Source organism: Onychomys torridus, chromosome 3, assembly GCF_903995425.1.
Source record: "Onychomys torridus chromosome 3, mOncTor1.1, whole genome shotgun sequence".
Lineage (NCBI taxonomy): Eukaryota > Metazoa > Chordata > Mammalia > Rodentia > Cricetidae > Onychomys > Onychomys torridus.
Window position 1 is genome coordinate 29,583,221 of NC_050445.1, and position 12,837 is coordinate 29,596,057.

Consider the following 12,837-nt stretch of genomic DNA (forward strand, 5'->3'; position numbering starts at 1 on the left):
AATGATTATAACTACAACTATATATTTGAATAATATTCCATTATTTATTTATGTTACACCTTACCTATTTTCTGCAATTGTGGTCATTAGGTTGGTTTCACATCTTGACTATTTTTATGTCCTTAAACAAAATCAAATCATGGATAATGGGATCATGGAAGAAACTTGAACTTAGGGTTAAGTCATAGCACATTATCAAATTTGAAATATAAATTGTTACTTCACATGTTTGAAACTATTAATAAGCCTAACCATTTCACAGGATAGTCCTAGTGTGATGTTTTGTCTGTACAAAATGACCTACTAAGATGTCAAGAGGACAAAACTAGTGTGAAAAAGAAACTGAACCTGCTCCATCTGTATCATTTGCCAGCTGATGATGTGTTGGGTGAATTGTAAGTTTTGTCATCTATAAAGTGAGGATAGAATTATCAGCATGCAACTGTTATTAAAATAATAAATATAAATACACTATTGTTAACAACATTATAGTAAAAAATGGCATCTATTTTTAAAGGTCTAGTAGAAAGAGACACTCGTCCTATAGCTAACAATACCACCCAAAAGAAGTACCCTTTTTATTTAAAAAAGAATTGACATTACCATCTCCAGAACACAAAATATGATACCCAACCCCATGTAGCTCACAGTGATACCATCAGAGCCAGCCTTCCCTTGAATGGTAACTAGCATCCACATGTGAATAGCATGAAACAATTTGAAGCTTTAGGTAAGCGAAAAAGAATGACAGAGTAGATTATGAAAGTAGGATGGCATGATTGGTAAAAAGTAGAAAAATATCTAGAGGTATCAAGTATTACCCTTTAGATTCCAGATTCCCTAGAAATGATCTAAATACCTAAAGAAACAAATCTGAGCAAAATGAAAAAGAAAGCTGGGAAAGTAAAGTTCATAGAGATAGGGGTATGATTTGCAGAATGAAGGGCGAGGCTGGTACTTTAGGTGGCTGGCATGGTATGAAGAAAAGAGATCTAGACCAGTAGTCGGAGGACAGCAAGGGCTCCATCACTGGCAGGCTCTCTGTGAAAACTCAGACAAGCCACTGTCCCTGTCTGAGCCTCAGTTCCTTAATCTGTAGCACAAATAGGAACTTGAAGACTAGTGAGTGAATCTAACTAATAAATCATCTACAAAGTATTCCAGCCACTAGCCACACAGGAAAGAACAAACTGCTGCTGTGGATTTGAGTTCCAAATGCTCTCCATCCAAAAAACACGAAGGCCTGCTACACTCAAGATCCGGCTGTGGTTAGGAGAGGCCAGCATGGACCAAGAAGGCAAAGGCATGACTTCTTCCATGAGCGGTGCTCTTTTGAGAGCAGAAGTAAGTGGTCCCTGTGTCCATTTTATCCCATCCAGGTCCTAAGCCTTACAGGTTAACATATATCATAGCAGTTAACTGACTTTCACACTAAAAGGTAAGACTAGATAGAGCTCAAAGAAGTTTCCAAAACATAAACGTTTTATTTTTCAATTAGATTTCCTAAGGTGAATATGTGGGAAATTTGATAACTCCTTGAGGCTTATCTAAAATTACTAACATTGATAGATAGTTGAAAGTAATAATAATATTATTTCTAGCATTCATTTTTATGATAAGAAAATATAATGTGTACATGTAATGTAAAAAATAAATTATTACACATTACAACACTCTTTCTACCAAACTTAAAACCCTTGTCTTCATTTCTATAATACATTAAAATAATTTACTGTATGTTGTAAAAAGAGAAACAATGTTAGTGTGAAGTCCTTAAATTGATGTCAAAGTAGGAAAAAATTTAAAGATATAAAACCCAACTCCATTTTAGAGAGCTAGCAAAAGAAGGTCTCCAAACATATCATGACTTCCCCATCTCCCTGTGGATCATGGGCCCCAGGTTCTCTTAAAACACAGTCTTCTGAAAGCTTCTCTGACAAATCTCCTTCACCCTAGGGATGGACATGATCAGCAGGCTAGCGTGGAGAGAAGGGCAGGCAGCTATGAATGTGTCAGAGACTACAACCCTGGCAGAATACTTGGAAATGGCAGAGTAGGGGCTAGCCACTATATAAACCAGGTGAAGGACAAGAAACTAGACCAAGGACTTCAGGGCAGTGATGTGAGCCTGTGCTGGAACATCTCTCCTACCACTCATATGGACATTCATCTTTCTGTTCTTGTTCATTCGTATTCCTGCATTCCTGTTCCACCTCAGAAGAAACAAGAACTAAAAAGAAAGGCACCCAACTTCCTGCAGTGATATGAAATACAGAAAGATGAAGCCAGCTTGAAAGGCAGTATAGAATGCTGCTGTTTCCATGGGACAGACCATAGGGCATCAGGCCATCGGTGACTGTAAGTAGAAAAGTGATTACAAAGTGCCCCAGGAGGCAGCAGAGTCTCAAGCTACAGGACTTCCACTTCAACCACAAGCAGGCAGGGTGTTTGAAGGTCGTGGTTTTGCTACAGAAGAAGACATTGAGAGAAGTAGCGAACCACAGGCTGGCCTAGCTTACCAGAGCCCACAGTACATTGATAAAGCAAAGCTCATGGTTGTTCTCAAAACAATGAAGCAAGATTAAATCCAACATCAGCAGCCACTGCAAGAGGAAACAACAAGCACCAGGCCTGGGATAATGAGCTCTATGAGGACTCCTCGGCTTTTCTGGTCCATTCTCTAAAATTCCAGATCACAAGGACTCCATTTCCAACCAGGCAGATGAGAAATTCAGCTGCTGCTACAACCATCCATGGTACTAGATCAGGCAAGGGCATGGCTGGGGAGGGAAGCCACTCATCACCATCTCGAACAGGGTGGGGCGCATCCTGTTTCAGTGCTGGTGAGTGTGCACAGCTCCTGACTGGGGTCAGTCTCTGATATCACACCATCTTCAGACTACCTTTTCACAGCATCAAACCTGGATTTGGGTTTGTTCTTCTGTTATCCATCCTCAAGCAGAAACTGAAAAGCTATGGCCAGGAAAAGAGAAGTTAGAAGTGGTGATGATCTGATTGCCTCTGTATTTGCATCTGAATAAATGAACTCCCAGTTGAGACAAGACACAAAGGTTCGTAATAGTATCAAAGACCTTGAGCTTCCATCTCAAGGTCTTGGGCTAAAGGCTACAACCAGGAAATAATTTAACAACAACTCTCAAAGAGAAATATATCGAAGTAAAACATTCCCATTCTACAGAACGTCAGATACAGACACACATGCCATTAAAAACAACCTGTTGTTTTAGCCAGGCATGGTGAGCCACGCCTATTTAACCCCTGCCTTGCCTTGGAGAAGCAGGACTGGGAAGCTGGATCCAAGTTAGCCTGGGTGACGTTAGACCTTGTCTTAAAGAGAAGTTTTATTTTATTTTCATAAAAAGAACCGTGAACAAGTAAGCATGGAAGTTAAATGGCCAAAAAAATGTTTTTGAATTTCATTATCAAAGAAGGAAACAGGGAAATTTTGGTAGAGGAAAACAGGCAGCAAAAGACATTTAAATACTAAATAATCTTTCTTCCTAAAATAAGCCAAGCAGAGGGACCACAGTCTTTGACGTTAGCTGCCCTTTATGATCAATTATTTGCAAATATTTGTCACAGTTTATTTCGCATACTCCTCAGAGAAAGGAAAAGTGCTCAGAGAATTGAAACATAGACTAACATATTTCTCAATAAACGTAATAAAAGTGCTTTATTTACTGCCTTCCTGATTCCTACTTGCTTGGAATATAAGTATGCTTGTTGTAAACTGAATTCTAAGACTGCTCCCAGGGTTCCCACCTCCTGGCAAAGCACCTTGGACAATCTTGGGCATGGATGGTCTGTAGCTGAGAAAGGGTGTCACTTTGATAGTTAGACAAAGCCAAAGAGTTTTTAGAGGTACAAATCACAGCCCAGTTTGGTCAGTTTTGAGTTAAGCAAAAGGTATAAAGCTCCAAAAGAGGGAATAGTCTTTTCCGTTTCTCTTTTCTTCTTTCCTGGGGAAAAAATGTCCTGCTGACCTTGAAGAATCTACCTTGCTATGAGAAGGTCCATTACAGGAAACCAGAGACCTCTAGCTGCTGAGAGTAGCCCCTGGCTGACATAGTGTGTTCTTAAGCTGCTATAGGCTTGTGTTGCCAGCGAAGAGAGAAATAGCACAGTGGTCAGATCCAGCTGGAGGTGATGACCAAGAAACGTGGAGGAAGAGAAGTGTGGCTTAGAGAGAAGTAGGAAGGCCAGGCTAGTTTCTTAAAAGTCAGAATATGTGTGGAGGAAAGAATGACATTCTGAAACCAGGAACTGGAACTGATTTCAGTTCGACCTTGACTCTAGAAAGCTGGGGGCGGCCACTGTCTACTGTTGACATCCATTTCTCTGCTAAAATCATAATGGGGCTACTGGATGAAATTCTCATTTCTCCAAAAAGGTGTAGAGTGCTTATTGTGAGCCAACCAACAACATGCTAGGCACAACCAACACAGCAATGAGAGACAGTCTCTGCTTCCACAGACTGTTCATTCTGCATCACCTCCATCCGACTACAGGACTTGGTACTGTCAAAGTGTGGCTATGGGCTCTATTGAGGGACAGAAACAGTTTACTGTTGTCTATGGGTCTCAAAACCTAGAGGAAGCTTCAATCTCCCCAAAATAGTATATCTTTAGTAACTTTTCTTCTTCTTGCTTTTCTTTTAGGAACTTTTCTAAGCTGTAATTACCCCTCTCTCCATACTTGGCCCACCCTGGGTTTGGTAGTGAAACTTCCATAGATGCTAGTTGCCCATTGGCATGTATTGAGAAGGCTGTCCACCCAAAAAAATCAACACCCCCCCCCAAAAAAATCCAGAAATATAAAGTTTGACAAGCTTCTTTAATACCATTTTTGAGAGGATAAACCACATAGAAAACAAAAATAGCCATTTGGTTAATTTTACTATGACAAGGATTTGCCTAGAAAATATCTAGCAATTAATATATTTGTTCATTTAAAAATATACATATATTTAAAAATATTTTGAGACTGTGCCTATTTCTTCTTCTCAACAAGGAGGCATAGTCACTATATTGACAATATTATTTGTAGAAATTTAGATAATATGATACTTTCTATGTAAAATACAAACAAGTTTTAATTTCTATAGCTTATGGAAATAATGCACTTTGCATTGTTTAAAGAGCAGTTGCTCTGGTTTCCATCCTACTTTTCATGCTACTTTCTTAGTTTGCTTTACTGCCAAGAAAGAGACAGAAACAGAGAACTAAAAACAATTATTTTACTGAAAACTTCAGTTACTTTTGTCATTGCCAACAGTAAGTTAAGAGCCTAACTGAATCTGTCTTCCACGCCATGGTCTTAAAATTGCCAAGTGCAAATCATCCTGCACAGATTCCCTTAGACTGCCTTCCCAATTCCTACTTGCGTGGAATATAAGTATGTTTGTGGTAAGCTGAATTCTAAGACTGCTCCTAGGGTTCCCACCTCCTGGCAAAGCACCTTGGACAATCGTGGTCATGGACAATCTGTGGATGCCCAGCTATCTTCATGATAGTTGAGGCAGCATGAAAAATAAGCTTGTACAGCCAATAATGAGGTGGAAACCTTGGTAACTTCCAAGAGGGAGCACTTAGAGATGATGGTAATCTAACCTTGCCTGTATCTTCTGTTTACTGGGTACTTCTTCAGAGTCCTGACATGTCTGTGCAAAAGAGATCTAGAAGACAGTCCTAACAAGGTGACAGATGAGAGGCACTGGGCACTCCCTCCAAACTCCCACTACCACAAAAGAAAACCAAAAAACAACTATCAGCTGTTATTCAGTTGGAGCACCTTGGAGGAACACTGGAATATAGCATGTATAAATGGAGAGATTGAAGAATATGGAGATGGTAAGTTGTCTGATAGAGAAGGGAGAAAAAATACCTTGCCTAAACTACCCTAGTCTGACCCTGGAAATGTTCTCTCACTATAGGAAGAAAAATAAACATACTGCCCAACCACCTACACTAATAACATTGGAGACCTAACATATTGGCTACTAGGGAACCTTGCCATCCTCCTAGGTCCAAGCCCAGCTGGGGAATTGTTGAGGAGTGTGAAGAGATGCAGTGCTCCAGAGGTAGGACCCATCTAGGTTACTGCTATGAGATATTGTTTTGAAACTATACCAAACCAGACCCCAGAGAAAGTCTTTTCCTATGAAAGCTGTCTAATTAATTCAGGAGGAACAACTGATGAGCCAGTTGTACAAATATCAACCCAGGGACATGTGATGGTTGATTCTGTGAGCTAGGATTGGATTGAGAATTATCTAGGAGGTCAGTAAAGCAGACCTTTTTGTGTCATTCCCATAGATAATGAGATCATATGAACTCTAACCTAATCAGTGGGTCAGTCTCTTGATGGATTCATAATACGATAATTTTATTTAAAGGTAGTGAAAGGTAGGAGGGAGGGCCTAGTTGAAGGAATCAGGTCATTAGGAGTATATACTTGAGTATATATTTTGCCCTGGATCCCTCCTGTATTCATTTTGCTTTGTATCTACCCAGGAGGAAAAACAGCCTCTGCCACATGCTCCCACCATCATGATTTCCACCAACTGCACGGATCCAAACTTCCCTGTGCTATACTGTGAATCGAGATAAATCCTCTTTCTTCTTAAGTTATTTCTGTCAGGTTGTCACAACAATGAAGAAAGTAACCAACACGGGACATAGAAGTATGAAAACGCAGAACTGGCACCTCCAGAGGAACACAACTCTAGCAAAGAAGTTAAAAGAATCTCCAGAAGGGTATTCAAAAAAAAATGATTCTAAGGAAATGCAATTGTCTGTAAGAGAACATAGACAATCAAATATAATTAGAAAATGGCTGTGATACTAACATAAAATTCAGCAAAGAAAGGTCATGTAAAGAGCCAAACTGAAAGTCTTAACAGACTATATCAAGCAGGAAAGAAAATTCTGAACTTAAAAGGGATATTTTTTCAATTGCCCAGTAAGAGAAAAGAAAAATGAAAACAGACTAAAGGGATACAAATAATGAAATGTTTTGAATTATATGAGTTTCATAAGGCAAAAAAGAAAGAGCAACTACACAACAACATGTAATAAACTGGGAAACCTAGAGGAGTTGAGTAGCTTCTAAATTTATATAACTCACCAGAATTGAACAATAACAGCAGAAATAGCCTAAACAGACCAATAACAGGTAATGAAATTGTTTCAGTAATAAAAGCGTGCCGATAATGAAAATATTAAGTGGATGACTTCACTGCTAAGTTTTCTTAAACGTTTACAGAAGAAATAATATCAATTATTCCTAATTGCCTAAAAGTTGAAAAGGTGGGAACACTTCCAAATTTGTTGGAAGGGATAGGTAATCACAATAAGGATTTATACAGACTTCTCATGTTTTCTTGACTTGACAGTAAGCCTCCATTGATGAAGACTTCACATATTTGCGTTATGGGACATGGAGAAATCAAGATGGTACTGACCCAGAAATTCCATCCCTATCAACTAACCTTCATAGTGCTGGGAGCTGCAAACACTGCAGCTGCAATAGTCATGGCCTGCAAGAGGCCAATAGATGTGCCTCTTGGTGCAACAGCGGCACAAGTATTATGGGATTGACCAAGGGAGCTCGGACTGGATTTAAGGTCCAGTCCACAAGATGAAATACATAACTGACATCATCTCAAAACTTATCTGGCCAAGAATCAATGGCTACACAGGTCATCAGCCTTAGGGGAGAACTGACTCTTAGTATTTTCTAAAGGGACATAAATATTAAATTAACTCCTAATGACCAGTAAAAGAGTCAGAGACAGCCCCTGTTGCCACTGTTAGGCCACAGATTAAAGCATCTCTTAACTCTCATCAGAGAAACTTCTATTTGCCACCAAGACTGATTAACATGGAGACCCACAACTGACCAAGACACAGAAAAAACAGGCTGCAGGATGCTCAACACTAAACAGAAGTGTGTGTGTGTGTGTGTGTGTGTGTGTGTGTGTGTGTGTGTGTGTGTTGCAACCCCTCCTTTCAACACTCAAAGATCATTGTGGAAGAAGGAGCAGAAAAAGTATGAGGGCCAGAGATGTAGATGACTACAGGGAAACTTTTTGAACACAACAGGGCAGCTACACATATGAAATCACAATGGATATGACAGCATGCATGGGACCTGTGAAAGCCCAAGCCACACCAAACCTCAGCATGCAGAGGAAATTAAGCATGAAATCCCACCCCTAGCCATGGAGCTAATGGCAATTGTTAGCTGCTGGAAGAGGCAGGGTTCATTTTTTCCAAGACTGTAGACTCTGGTAAGTTGACCGTGCTCCAGTAGAAGGCCATATATTCAAGAATATTTGGGCAGCACAAATTGTTCTTGATGGAGGTAAAAAATGGCACAAAGTTGGATGAAGGAAAAGAGAGGTGGATCTTGGAAGAGTTCAGGGAGAAGTAAATTATGATCAAAACATGTTGTACAAAATTCTCAAATAACATTTTTAATAAATGTATTTATTCATTTTACATTCAGGCTGCAGTTTCCCCTCCCTCCTCTCCTTCCAGTCCTTTTCCTCCATCCCCCTTTTTTCTCCACCCCCCAATACTCTCCTCCTCCATTTCTGTTTAGGAAAGGGCAGGCCTCCCATGGATATCAACAAAATATGGCATATCAAGTTGCAGTAAGACTAAGCCCCTTCCCACGTATTAAGGCTGAGCAAGGTGATCCAGTATGAACAGCAGGGTCCCAAAAGCCAGTAAAAGAGTCAGAGACAACCCCTGTTCCCACTGTTAGGAGTCCCACAAGAGGACCAAACTACACAACTGCAATATATATGCAGAGGGCCTGACCCATATAGTCTCCCTGGCTGTAGATTCAGTCTCTGTGAGCCCCTATGAATCCAGGTGAGTTGATTCTGTGAGTTTTCTTGTGGTTTCCTTGACTCCTCTGGCTCCTACAATCCTTTCTCCCCCTCTTCTGCAGGATTCCCAAAACTCCGCCTACTGTTTGGCTGTAGGTCTGCATCTGTTTCTATCAGTTGCTGGATGAAGCCTCTCTGATGACAATTGGGCTAGCTATCACTCTGGTCACAAGAGATGACCAAATAAGGCAATATATTTTCTATTGCTAAGGTCTTAGCTAGGGTCAACCTTTTAGATTCCTGGGAGATTCCCTTGCACCAGGTTTCTACCTGACCCTGAAATGCTCTCCCCACACACACATTTCCAGTAGTCTCTTTCAGTACTCTTCCCCTCTGATTCCTCCAACCTGATCACTCATATTCCCATCCCCACCTGCCCTCAGTCCACTCATGAAATATCTCCTATTTCTCCTTCCCAGAGAGATCCGGGTGTCCCCACATAAACCCTCCTTGTTATCTAGTCTCTCTGGGTCTGTGGATTATAGCCTAGTTATCTTTTATTTTACAGCTAATATTCATTTATAAGTACATACCCTGTTTGTCTTTCTCAGTCTGGGTTACCTCACTCAGGATAATTTTTTTTCTAGTTCCATCCATTTGTTTTCAAAGTTCCTGACATCCTTGTTTTTAACAGCTGAGTAATACTCCATTGTGTAAATTATCATGTTTTCTTTATCAATTCCTTGGTTGAGGGACATCTAGGTTGTTTCTAGGTTCTGGTCATTATAAATTAAGCTGCTATGAACATAATTGAGCAAGTGTCCTTGTGGTATAATTGAGCATCCTTTGGGTATATGCCCACCAGTGGTATAGCTGGGTCGTGTGGTAGATTGATTCCTAGTTTTCTGAGAAACTGCCATACTGACTACCAAAATGGCTGTACAAGTTTGCACTCCCACCAGCAATGGAGGAGTGTTCCCCTTGCTACACATCCTCTTCAACATGAGCTATCATTTTTGCCTTTGATCTTAGCCATTGTGACAGGTGGAATCTCAGTCATTTTTATTTGCATTTCCCTGATGGCTAAGGATGTTGAACATATCCTTAAGTGTTTCTCAATCATTAGAGATTCTTCTGTTGATAATTCTGTTTATATATATACCCTATTTTAATTGGATTATTTGGTTCATTGATATCTAGTTTCTTGAATTCTTTATATATTTTGGAAATCAGTCCTCTGTCAGATGTGGGGTTGATGAAGTTGTTTTCCCATTCTGTAGGCAGCTGTTTTGTCCTATTGATTGTGTCCTTTGCCTTACAGAAACTTTTAAATTTCATGAGGTCCCATTTATTAATTGACTATCTTAGTGCCAGTGCTATTGATGTCCTGTTCAGGAAGTTGTCTCCTGTCCCAATACGTGCAAGATTATTTCTCACTTTCTTTTCTATCAGGTTCAGTGCATCTAGATTTACATTTACGTCTTTGATCCACTTGGACTTGAGTTTTGTGCAGGGTGGTAGATATGGACTATTTGCATTCTTCTACATGCTGACATCTACCATTTGTTGAAAATTCCTTTTTTTCCATTGTATAATTTTGGCTTCTTTGTAGAAAATCAGGTGTCCATAGATGTGTGGATTTACATCTGGGTCTTCGATTCAATTCCATTGATCCACCTATCTGTTTTTATGCCAATACCATTTGGTTTTTATTACTATAGCTCGGTAATGGAGATTCAAATCAGGGATGGTGATACCCCAGAGGTTCTTTTATTGCACAGGATTGTTTTAGCTATCCTAGGTTTTTTGTTTTTCCATATGAAGTTGAGTATTATTCTTTCAAGGTCTGTACAGATTTGTGCTGGAACTTTAATGAAGATTGCATTGAATCTGTAGGTTGTTTTTGGTAAGATAACTATTTTACTATGTTAATCCTACCAATCCATGAGAGATCTTTCCATCTTCTGATATCTTTTTTTTTTTTTTTTTTTTTGGTTTTTCGAGACAAGGTTTCTCTGTGTAGCTTTGCGCCTTTTCCTGGATCTCGCTCTGTAGACCAGGCTGGCCTCGAACTCACAAAGATCCACTTGCCTCTGTCTCTCGAGTGATGGGATTAAAGGAGTGCACCACCACCGCCCGGCCATCTTCTGATATCTTTCACAATTTCTTTCTTCAAAGATTTGAAGTTCTCATCATACAGGTCTTTCACTTGCTTGATTAGAGTTACTCCAAGATATTTTATATTGTTTGTGGCTATTGTAAAGGGTATTGATTCTCTGTTTTCTTTCCCAGTCCATTAATTGCTTGTATATAGGAGGACTACTGATTTTTTTTTTTGAGTTAATCTTGTATCCAGCCACTTGACAAAAGGTGTTTTTCAGCTGTAGGAGCTCTCTGGTAGAGTTTCGGGGGCTGCTTATGTATACTATCACATCATCTGTGAATAATGATCCAAGTTTCCCTTTCCCAGGATTGTGCCTTCTTTGCCACTAGGTGGCATAGAGGCAACTCCACTGTGGCAGCTGCTAACCTAAGCAAAATTGCTCTTTAAATAAATTGTATTCATCCAGAATTTTAAAAACAAACAGCTTGACCTTACTGTTAGTAAGCATACAAAATAGGGAAATGCTAAATGTATACACGCTCAGAGTATTTCCAGTTTCTTCCTCATCACCCTGGGAAGAGACGCTCTTGCTTACTAGTCATTGTCACTTCTATGGCATGAGAATTCAGGCATTTGGTGACAGGAGGAAGTAGCAAACTCCATGTGTGTGCCTCCAAGTGCAACTAAGATTGTAATCTTTGTGGAGAACAGGATAGTAAGTACAGGAAAAGAGCTCAGGAGCAATCAATGTGAATAAGAACATAGGTTGGGTGGATCTTGCAGAAAACATGTTTTGTCTGCTCCTGTGAGTATAAAAACTGGAAGCAGAAAATGAAATTGGAGAAAGAAGGTTTGGAGGTGGAGCTTAACTTCTTTATGGCTTAGTTGGACATAACTCTCAAAGAATGGAACATGGGAAAACTGTGATTTAACAGTGGAGAAACCATTTTAGACAGATTGTCAAGGTTAGCATCAACACTGGCACAGGCCATGTCACTTTTGTGGTGGTTTTCAAACATCCATCACCTCAACCCGATATAAGAAAAAATATCAGACACCCAAATGGGAGGTTTGTTTTACAAAATGCATTAACCTTCAAAACCATTAAGGTCATGAAACACAAAGAGCTAAGAAATTGTCACAGATCAGAGGAGACTAAGAAGAAATACCAATTAAATGAAGATGAAATACCAATTAAATGAAGTGGTGGTGTTCTAAAATAACAACAAAAACATGCATTTTCATCAAAAAAAACCACTTTAGGATGGTGGTGTATATACTAAGTAGCAATGTATCAATGATAATTTCTTAGTTTTAACACTGTATCTTGTTTACATAAGATAACAGCACTAGGGGAAATACTACATCTTTCTGTGTCTATTTTGAAATATACAACCTATTGTTGTTGTCCCTGGTTACCCCCCTAGAGGTAGAAGATGAGTTCCTATTGCTGAAGACACTATGAACTTCAGAAACCGAGCCCAGAGAACCCCCCCCCCAAGCTAGAAAGCAACCAACAGCTATGACACTTATGATCCACATCAACAACCAGCATGAAATAACTCTCAGGGTACTGGCAAACATATCTTGGTAGCAATCAACATCTTTCTAATTGGACTTTAGACCTGCTAAACAAGAAGAAGATCATACCTAGTACTGGAACTTAGTTAACAACTCAGTGCTAGTGAAACCGTGGTTATTGGAGGAGAATCTATATCCACTAATTAACTAATTTATAATCCCTAACAACACTCTATCAACATTTGTCTTTATGCCCATAGATAAGTATAGTCTTCACCCCTCATCAAGGAAACTTCTCTTTGCCAGAGATGGAGACCACCACAGAAAACCACAACCAATCAAATTGCAGAGTTGT